Source organism: Canis lupus, chromosome 6, assembly GCF_011100685.1.
Source record: "Canis lupus familiaris isolate Mischka breed German Shepherd chromosome 6, alternate assembly UU_Cfam_GSD_1.0, whole genome shotgun sequence".
NCBI lineage: Eukaryota > Metazoa > Chordata > Mammalia > Carnivora > Canidae > Canis > Canis lupus.
The window spans coordinates 73,670,807-73,681,746 of record NC_049227.1 but is presented as its reverse complement, the minus strand read 5'-3'; positions in this window follow the sequence as shown (position 1 = coordinate 73,681,746).

The window sequence follows — 10,940 nt, the reverse complement described above, 5'->3', positions numbered from 1 at the left end:
TTTCTAATTTTCATTTCAGGAAAATTAACTGCAATGAAGGGATCAGTTTCCCTTTGAGTAAAATGGAAGTATTATCAATTGCCTCTTGAGATTGCTATGAGAATTAAATGACTTACTTCATACTTACCACTTGGAGACCAGCAAGATAAAGAAAAGCACGCATCACCCCTGCTCTCAGTTTAGTGATATAAATGGACATTGATTTTTTTAAAGAGGATTTGAGATGGTCATTAAAAATTGACCAGGTACAGAAGTTGTATTGAAGAGACAACATTATGTTGTCTAGGCAAACAAGAAAGTAATTTTTCCAAATTCTAATATAGCAAAACTAAAAACTGTCTCTTTCAAAATTCAAAATAGATGATTCAGGACATATAAAGTATATATTATTAATAATTGGGATAATAAACTTCTCGAAGTAATTATTGAATTGTGTGATGCCCTAAATATATTACTGTATCAATAAATATGAAAATAAACAGGTAACTAATGTAACTTAGCTGAGTAATTTTGATATATGAGCTGTCTTCCCCTACCTTAGATTGAGACAGTTGTCTGAAGAAACACTCTTGCTTAAGACCACCTGTCCATCTCTGCCTTGTTCAGAAGCATGACAGTGTACTGCATTATTGACTTTAGATACGATCCAGTGTAGCAAAAATTCATTCATATGACCTATCCTTTCAGTTTCCCTAGTGCTCACTGTGTTCTCACTCTCTCACTCCTGCTTTATTCTCGTTCACTATCTCGTTTTGTCAAATTCGGTGTTGTAGAGGGTGGACAAAGGCAAAGTTGGAGGCTCTCCAGGTTAGTATCAGGCATCTAAAGCTGAGACCAATTTAGTTGTTCTTCAAAGAGACAGGCACAGAGAGTAGAAAGTCACATGGAAACCTTAGCACTCTTTCCAGGGGGTCACCGAATGCTATAATACCAGCTTTAGAGTAACAGAGAAAGAGAGAGGGAAATACATATAATGCAAAAGAGATTTCAACAGCTCCTTGTAGATGTTGAAGGGAGAGGGACATTTTTCATCCCAGTCATATTTTAAAATCTCCTATGAAATTTGTAACAAATATATATTCACAGCTCTGCTTGATTATTATAATTCAGTATATCTGGAATGGAGGTTGGGCTTCCAAAGTTTTAGAAAATTCATTAAGCTTAGAGAATAACTGATTTAAGAAGTAGGACTATGAAAATTCAACTAGGAAAGAGATTTGAAAAATCAAAATAATCCTGAGAAAAACTTCAGAAAACACAAAAGGCAGAGAGATGAAGAAGAATGAAGACCATTGAAAGATGTCTTTGGATTAGATTCTTAGGGGAGGACTATATGGTTTGCAAAACATTATTTACATTATAAAAAGGAAATTCCAGTAACTTAGAGGTTTATATTAATACAAGAAATATACAAAATATGTATTTTCTGGGACAAAGTTTATGCTTTCATAGAATGAACAGGTTAATGTTTTATGATGTCACATTAAGTCAAATATTTAAGCAGCAGGACAGTATGTTAGCATTATGTTGCTTAGCATTTATCAAAGAAAGACAAAGTTCATACAATACAAAAAAAAAAGAACCAGAAACCTGAGTTCAAACACTGCCTTTGATTCTAACATCCTGTAGGATTACAAATGAGTCACTTTAAAAAATAATGTTCACTCACTTCACTTTGTTGTGAGTTCCTTGACACCACTTATTCAGGAAGGCTTTCTCTATACCCCAATCATGCCAGGTATCCAAATATTATCGTAATCAGCTTGCTGATTGGTCTCATCAGCAAGTTTGTAGAACTATGGATGGCAAGCATGGCAAGCAAAGCATTTGGTATCAGCAGAGAAACATTAGATGTAGATATACAGCTTTATTAAAACATTAAATGAGAGAGGAAGGATAGTGTGTCAAATGTTACCAGGCACAGAGAAAGGAGTAACTACCCCCTACAAGGGTCATGATGAACACGTGGTGAATACTTCCTAAAGGAGGTGGTACTTGAACCAGACATTTGGGTTACTAGAGAATATAGTTAGGATATTCTTAGAATTGTCAAATATGTCAAGTAGAAGAGTTTTGAGCCATTTTGATGTGTATTATTGTATTTATCTGGGAGTTTACTGCGTGAAATAATGTGGTGGAAGCTAAGATCAAATAATGACAATTTTGGAGTGGTGCCTCTTTTGAATTTATACTTAAATAGGAAATTACTGAAAATCTGTAGGCAGTCAAATACTATGAACGTATACCTGTATTATGGAAATTAGAGAAGTGAATATGAAGTAGGGTAGACTGGTGATAGAGATCCAACCAAAGTAGTCACAAACCATTGCTGTGGTGGTCCTATGAATGGGTCTTAACAATAGAATCACTCTGTTTTCCATATTTACTCTCTCTTACTAAATATTAGGAGACTTGAGATGCCTGGGTTGCTCAGTGTTTGAGCAGCTGCCTTCAGCTCAAGTCATGATCCTGGAGTCCCTGGATCGAGTTCCACATCGGGCTCCCTGCATGGAGCCTGCTTCTCCCTCTGCCTGTGTCTCTCTGCCTGTGTCTCTGTGTCTCTCATGAATAAATAAATAAAATGGTTAAAAAAAAAAAAACAACTAGGAGACTGAAGTGTCTCTATTCTTAATGATTAATGATTCCAGGTAATAAGCATAATTATGTTTCTGATTTGGTTAAACCTATATCTATAATGTATGTAGTCTCTGGTTCTCAAACCCATAGGCCTAGAAAATGTTAAGACCATAAATTTGACTTATATTTCAGAGGTGTTGAACTCCGTAGCAGTAGAATAAAAGATGTAAAGGAAGCTCTCTGTAGATCAAAAATATTTTATTCAGGGGTTTCTAAGTACTCCAGTATCTCGGTAATGCAATGCAAATGACAATTTAGGAAGTAGGAAAGAATAATCTCATGTAAAATATAGCATGAAATAAAGAGTTATTAAATGAATAAATTGGTACATATGAAGTAACTGAATTCAAAATGTTAGGACTTTGGAAATATACTTAATCCCGTTTACTCAGTGTTAGAAAGTTCACATAAGTTGCAATATATAAATAGTTTAAGACAGCTCCCAAAACATAGATATCTCTCATTAAAGGTAAACACACTGATGATGGTGATGGGAATTATAAACTATGATCAAAATGAGAATGTCCTGCTAAATTTTACTAGGCCAAAGCTTCTTTGATTCTCATCAGGATTTTTTATTTGATTATGTTTAAAAAGATATAAATTGTCATTGCAGTAGATTGGGTGACGATTCCGTTGATTCCTTCCAATTCCTATGTGTCTTTTGGCACATAGTGACCACCCACAGAGTGAAAAGGTAAAATTTGTAGCAACACGGCTTGTTCTAATGACGGAATGTTAAAGATACCATTCAAAGTATATCTTAAAAACATTTGCACGATTTACCTTGTTTACTATCGTCTCTACCAATGTCATAAAAAAGACATACCTAGTTAGCTTACTTGTCCCAGGAAGAGGCTGAGAGACACCTAAAGCCATCCCCAGTCAACCGGGACACACAGTCAAACTGAGTTCCTCAGAACAGTTCAGCTGAACCAGATCTGATAAGCTAACAGTCAGTCACTACACACACCTGAGAGGAATGATTTTAAATCGCTCAATTTTAGGGTAACTTTTTAAGTAGCAACAACAAATACAATATTCCCAAACTTTCCTATCAAAAGTAAATGAAAGTACCTTGCTTGGTGCTAGAGCAACCACACAATACTGAAGAAACTCTTCAAACAATATCCGTGATCCTGTGAAAAATGTAACCCACATGTGATGGGCAGAAATGAAATTAAGGAATAAACATTTCTAAAAGGCTATTGTTCTGGAACAGTGAGAATTCAACAAATACTGGCAGCGTATAGCTTTATGGTTTTTTTGACCCAGGTGAGAGGGAAAAAATTTCTATTTAGAGACCTAGAAAACAAGTTTTTTTTTTCTCTCCAATTGCTTTACAATCAGCTTTATATATAAAAAATATATTTTTTTCATATATAAATACATTATATAATTTATATAATTTTATATATATGTATATTTCAAAGATATTTATCTCTCTTCCCAGTTTCTCCTGTGTTTTTGTTTAAGAAACCCCTTCCTCATCTTTTTTCTTTAATTTCTTCAGTTCTAATTGTGGAAAACATAGAGCTGTAGCTTATCCAATTGTTTTCCTTACAGGTGTTGTTATAAACCACATAAATTGTATGCAACTTTTAACCAATGCAATCTAAATTTATAAAATAACTTTATTGTTAGACTAATAGATAAATATCTATTATATCTAAAATATCGAAAAATCTATCTATAAATATCTGGTTCTGTGGCCCCAACCCTCCTAAGGAGGCTAAAGTAGAAGAATTACTAAGAGGTAGAAAATACCTAGGAACAATCGTCTTTGGTTCCTGCTCCTTGATTATTTCAATCAGAATTGGGATTAGTAATCACAAAGTCCCAAGAAGTTTGAAACTGTGGTAGACTTTAATGCTATTTAACAGATATTTTTGGCTTCCTATTATCTACACAAACTTCCTGCACCTTCTGTTTGGATGGAGCTGTATAACCAGTTTGGGCAATGAATTGTGAATGTGGATCACTTTTCTAATATTTGGCCAGAACATTTAAATGGTATGAGACCTTATCTCTTTTCCTCTCTTGCTTTGTTTGGCAATATTGCTGGTAACGGTAACTTCCATCATTTGAGTCCTAGAGTAAAATCAAATTACTGCAGAGCACCTGGTCTCTCTGTAACACATACCTCATCCAAGTGTATACATTAAGTGTGAAGAAAAGTAATTGTAAGAGATCCTAGGAGAAAATCTACCAAGTGATGTCATGAGTAATTATTGGGTCATAAAATCATACATTTTTTTCTCTTGTTTTTGGGGTTCTTAATTTTCCTAATTATATTTAATGGTTATAACATAATCTTTAAACTTTCATTTTCTAGCACATTCTCTTAGTGTGCTAGAGCTGCAGCAATTTGATAAATAAGAATTATGCAGTGGACCTCTATCATATACTGTGTGATCTTTTCCATACAATTTTAGAAAGTGTCCCTTATCTACTTTAAACAATATGTGGGAGCTTTGGTCTCTTCTACCACCGTAGGTAGTTTAGTCAACATCTCAAAAGACACAGAATCATTAGGAGGCGTGGAGAGAGACAGACTGAGAGAGGAACATTTAGTTAACGGAATTGACTCACACGCTAAGAACCTGGAGACCTAGGGCAGGGCCTACTGCGGTGAAGGCTGTCCACTGACAGAATTTATTCTTACTCAGGGGAGGTTTGTCTTTGTTCTGCTTTATTCACAGTCCACTGTTTTATGTGTTGATTAAAAAACAAAACAAAACAAAACAAAACAAAAACACCCTCACAGTTAGTTTGACTGAATATCTGGGTGTCATGGTCCAGCCAAGTTGATCCACAAAACCAGCCATCACAGGTATTAACTCTGGCTAATGAATGACGCTTACTTTATTCCCTGGCAATTGGACCCAGAATACGTGGGGTGAGTGGTGCCAAGGAGAATTCCTTCTCAGGAACTAGTATGAATCTCAGAATCTTTCAGTATCTCTCCTGTTGAGTTTATTTGCTGTAAAAGCTTGTAAAATCTGGGATCCATCTTTCTCTCCCTCCTCAGGATGAAGTCAAGCCGGCGTGGTCAGTAGATACATACAGAAGGAGACTCCTGGCAGTCTTATTTCAGCAGATAGGTCCAGATATAACTTAAGCCATGAAATATTGAAGCCATTTGTGACCATAGCATAAGCAGGCCATCCTGATAAATATTTTATTCACCAGTTCCCCCTTTTTTGACATACACTTGTTAGCTTCCTGTCGCCTATCATCATCAAAGAGGCATAGATATAGCAGTAACTTATTATCTCGCTATTTCTGCCGTAATAAAATCATGGTAGAGCTATCTGTCAGAACCTGGGGCAATATTTGGTATTGTAGGATAAAATCTTAGACACTGTTGATAGTGCCTGCCCCACACCTGCATTAACTGGCAAGATATTGTCATTGAATTCTGGCACAATTTGTGGTACGAAGACCATGGGATCTGCCATTTAAATCTGTTGGTGCATGAAAAATACCAGAGAATGTCCACTTGAAACAAAACAAAACAAAACAAAACATGGCTTATCAATTCTCTTTACTACATAAGATAGTAGTCTTTCTACCAAAGATTCTCTGTCAAATTATTTGTATTTAAAAATCTACCTATTATTCCTAGGCAGCACTCACACCTTCTGTGTCTTCATGAAGTAAATAGCATTGAGGAAACTGTTGATTATGTTATGGCTAGTTTATAGAAACTAAAAGTGTAACAGAACAGCAACCGTTGCTACCTGCAGAGTTTGTGAATTAAAACATAATGCACTGGCTGTGTCTGATGGTTTAGAAAACAATAGGTCAGCATTTGCCAGTCATTAAGAAATAAGACTGTAAAGCACAGCATTATTCCAGAACCACCATGTGAAGGATTATTACACACAAATTGAGAAAGGCAAGTTAGGGACTATTGGAAATTACATGGCAATAGCTTCAATCACAATAATAAAACACCTTTTGATTAGTCATTATTCTAGTATCTTTTATGACATTTGACTCTCACAGTACCTATTTTTCATAGGGAAAATAATCTTCTTGCCATAATACCCTCTTTTCCCCACACAGAAATCCATATTACTCGTATCTACGTGGGAAATAATCCTGTCTCTAGTTGTTGGGGTTTAACGAACTCTAGTTCACAAACGATGCCACCCAGTCTCACCACACTGTGCCTACTCCTGCTCTGACTCTGAAGTGGGGTATCTATTTTGTCTCGTCATCAAGTTCCAGGTCAACTTTCTGGCTGCTTCTGACATGTCTAAGAACGCTTTGTGGAAACCAGTCTTACCTACGAGATAGCCTTTCTCTTGCCTTATTTCTGAACAGACTATCCAGCCTTTCATGCAGGATTCTGCTGCTCGGAGTCACATTGTGATGCCCACAGCATGGTGGTATGAAGCATAGAATCTGGAATCAGAGTGAAGTAGATTGCAACACTTAACACTTTATTTTTATTTTATTTTTTTTAATTTATTTATTTTATTTTATTTTATTTTTTTCACTTAACACTTTATATACCAGTTTTCTTATCTGTCAAATACGAGTAACTAGTTTTTGCCTCACGCTTTCTTGCAGGTGATACTCCTACTGTCCTTACTGCAATGCTTACTATATGACGACTCATGGGATAGTAGCTGTTTCCTATTTCCATCCTTTATGCACTGTTAGTATAGTCTACTGTTCAGTTTCTTATACCAATCATTTCACTGGCCTGTTACCTTTTACATGTGACCATATTTAGTGAGTATTTATACCCAACTCAGTAGGTATAATATATTTTAAATTCTAGCTTCTCTCAAAGAAGAGAACTCATATATTTACTCATGTGTACTTAAGTTGAATGCAAATGAGTCCTTAGTTTATCAGTATATTATTGGCAGATAATTATTTTCTCTATATTACTTAATAGACTGGAACTTGCATACATCTTAAAATGCAAATCACAAGAAATAGAAAATTAGCCTGAATGAAAGTGGATATTATACTGGAAGCAAATAAGATAAAATGGGCAAGCCATTAAATATGGGTCTCCTTAGAAATAATTTAGTGTCTTTAAAAACAATACAATTATTATTACATATTCACATCCAACCATCATATTCAAATCACTGGTTAGTTTAGTTCATTTACATAGAACACTTCATTGAGTGAACAGAGTGTAAATAGAATGCAGATTTTGTAGACATTTTCTATGTTCATTTAAAATATGTTAAAGAAAAATCCTTAAAGTATGTAGGAAACCTTTTCAGAAAAGCTTTCCTATAGTGCCCTAGGATTCATTCCATAGTAGTTTATCATAATTCCACATTTATAAAGTGTTTTCAGGGAATAAGTTGACCCTTATAAGAATCTCATTAAAAGCAGTATTTCCATGTAGTTAAGCCAAAGTTCTAAAAGATGTTCTTTTTATATTTTGTCAATTTTTGTGGGGATCTTTCTAATAGATACTAAGGATCCTGCTTCCAAAAGTAATATATAACAAAGTTATCATTACCTTCCATGCAATTCTCTAGTGCTATTTATCTCAAAATGGGAAGACTCTAAGCCATTGTGGCCTTATTTATCTGTAGAAAATGTATCCAGGGTATGCTACACCTCCTGAAATAGATTAGATAATGATGATTCCATCCGTCTAGATATCTTGTTGCATCACACAGAAATGTGTATGGAAAGTTGAAATTGTGGTTCAATAGCTCAGAGATGAAGGACCTTGGTTATTGGTGACCCTTTAACCTCTGAAATACATAAGACAATATAATATTGCTTTTCTCATTTTCCCAGTTGGTATATTTTTGTGTTGATTCTTGGTTTTATAGAACACACTGTGTGATTTCTGCCAGAGTCCACAACTCTACCATTTACCATCCAATTTCTATGTTTGGTGGCATTCATAGCAGGAGCATGGTGAAACGAAGCAAGAGTGGGAATTCAATATTTATTATTAATGACAAGTGAATTTTGCTGCAATAAATTAGTTGGGCCAGCAATATGTCACTATTATATATAATAATAGAAGTTTTCATTAATCGTTCCTTTGGTACCGGCCATTTACCCACCATTAAGGAAGAGTATACAGTATAATTGGTTTCCCTGAAGCAATACTCTTTAAAATGTGAAGACAAACTAAGGATCATGGTTGAAAATCAGATAACTTGGAGGCAACAGTCCATATTGACAATGCTGATGGCAGTACTTACTCTGGGGATGCCTAGGTGGCTCAGTTGTTCACCATCTGCCTTTAGCACAGGGCGTGATCCCAGTCGGGGATGGAGTACAGCCTGGGGCTCCCTGCAGGGAGCCTGCTTCGTCCTCTGCCTATGTCTCTGCCTCTCTCTGTGTCTCAAGTAAATACATACATACATACCCAAACATGGTAAAAAGTAAATGACCATTGTAATGGTATAATCATTATTAATATATTTTTGCCTCCATTAAGAAAAATATTTTTAGAGATAAAGATTGATGAAGTTCTGGTTGTATTCAGAGTAAAACACCAAACATACAGGTAGTTTCCATTGGGCAGCTTATTACTGATTTTGGCACAGTTATCATAGGAATTTTCTTTGAACCTGGATCTCTAAAAATTCTTGATGGCTACTTTCAATATTTGAAATAGACTAGGGTAGCAACATGGTATATTCAAAGCTCTTGAATATGTCATAATTCATATGTCATCACTACAAGAAGATTATCTTTCACCATGTCTCCCAGTGCTCTGAAAAGCTCAGTGATACTTGTGGGCACTTATCTTCTGCTATCATGTGGTAGGTGGGGCCATAGGATCACAAAATTTTTATATCAAATAACCTCTAGGGGACCGTATCTACTACATATCTGTGATGGTCAATTTTTTTTAACAGGTCTGTTACATAATTGATATACAAAAAAGTGCATATTTTTAATGTATACAATTTGATGAGTTCAGACATAGGCAAACCTGAATGATACCATCACTACAATCAAAGTAAAAGATATTTCTAACACCTCCTAAAATTTCTGTGTGTGTGTGTGTGTGCGTGTGTGTGTGTGTTGGTAAGGACAATTAACATGAAACCTGCCCTCTTAACAAATTTTGCAATGCGCAATACTATATTGTCAACTACCCATGCCATGTTTTACAGCAGATCTTTAGAACTTGAATTCATCAGGTACAACTCAAACTTTATACCTATTGATCAACAACTCTCCCAGCCTTTGGCAACCACTATTTGTACTCTCTGTGATTTTGAGTTGGACCATTTTGGAAATATATAGGTAGAAGAATAAAGCATTTGTATTTCTGTGACTAGTTTATTTCTCTGAGCATAATGTCTCCCAGGTTCATCCATGTCACAAATTAGAGTATTTTCTTGTTTAAGGCTGCGTATTTTATCATATGCACATACCACAGTTTCTTTATTCGTTTATTTGTTGATGGATATTTAGATTGTTTCCATATATTGGCTATTGTGAATAGTTCTTCAATGAACATGAAATGCAGCAAAAGCAGTACTATGAGGGTAATTTATAGTAATAAACACCTTCATATAAAAAAGAAAAGCAGTGTCAAATAAACAACCTAACTTTACATCTCAAGGAACTAAAAAAAGAAAAAACAAATAAATGAAAACTTAGCAGAAGAAGTAATAAAGATTAGAGCAGAAGTAAAAAGAATAGAGACTAGGAAAACAATAGAAAAAGCCAATGAAAGCAAAAGTTGTTTTTTTTTTTTTTTTGAAAAATAAACATAACTGACAAACTTTCAGCTCTACTAAGAAAAGGAAGAGTAAAGTGAATGAAATAAAAAATGAAAAAGGAGACATCACAATTGATATAATAAAAAGGATCATAAGAGACTATTACAAACAATTAATGCCAACAAATTGGATAATGTAGGAGAAATGGATATAGTCCTAGACACACAAAGTAACAACTGTGCATCATAAGAAATAGAAAGTATGAACAAACCAATAATGAACAAGGTGAATGAATAAGTAACTAAAACCTCCCAACAAAGAGAAACCCAGGACCAGATAGACTCATTAGAGAATTATACCAAATATTTAAAGAATAATCAATACCGGCCCCTCTGAAACATTCCCAAAAAACTTGAAGAGGAGATAACACTTCCAAACTGTGGTGATTAATTTTATGAGTCAACCAGGCTAGGCTATAGCACCCAGGGTATCCAGTTCTTGGTCAGGCACCAGTCTAGATATTGCTGTGATGGTAATTTTTTTAATGCGATTAACATTTAGGCAAGTAGGCTTTGAGTAAAGCAAATACACTGGGTGAGACTCAACCAAAAGTTTAAGGTC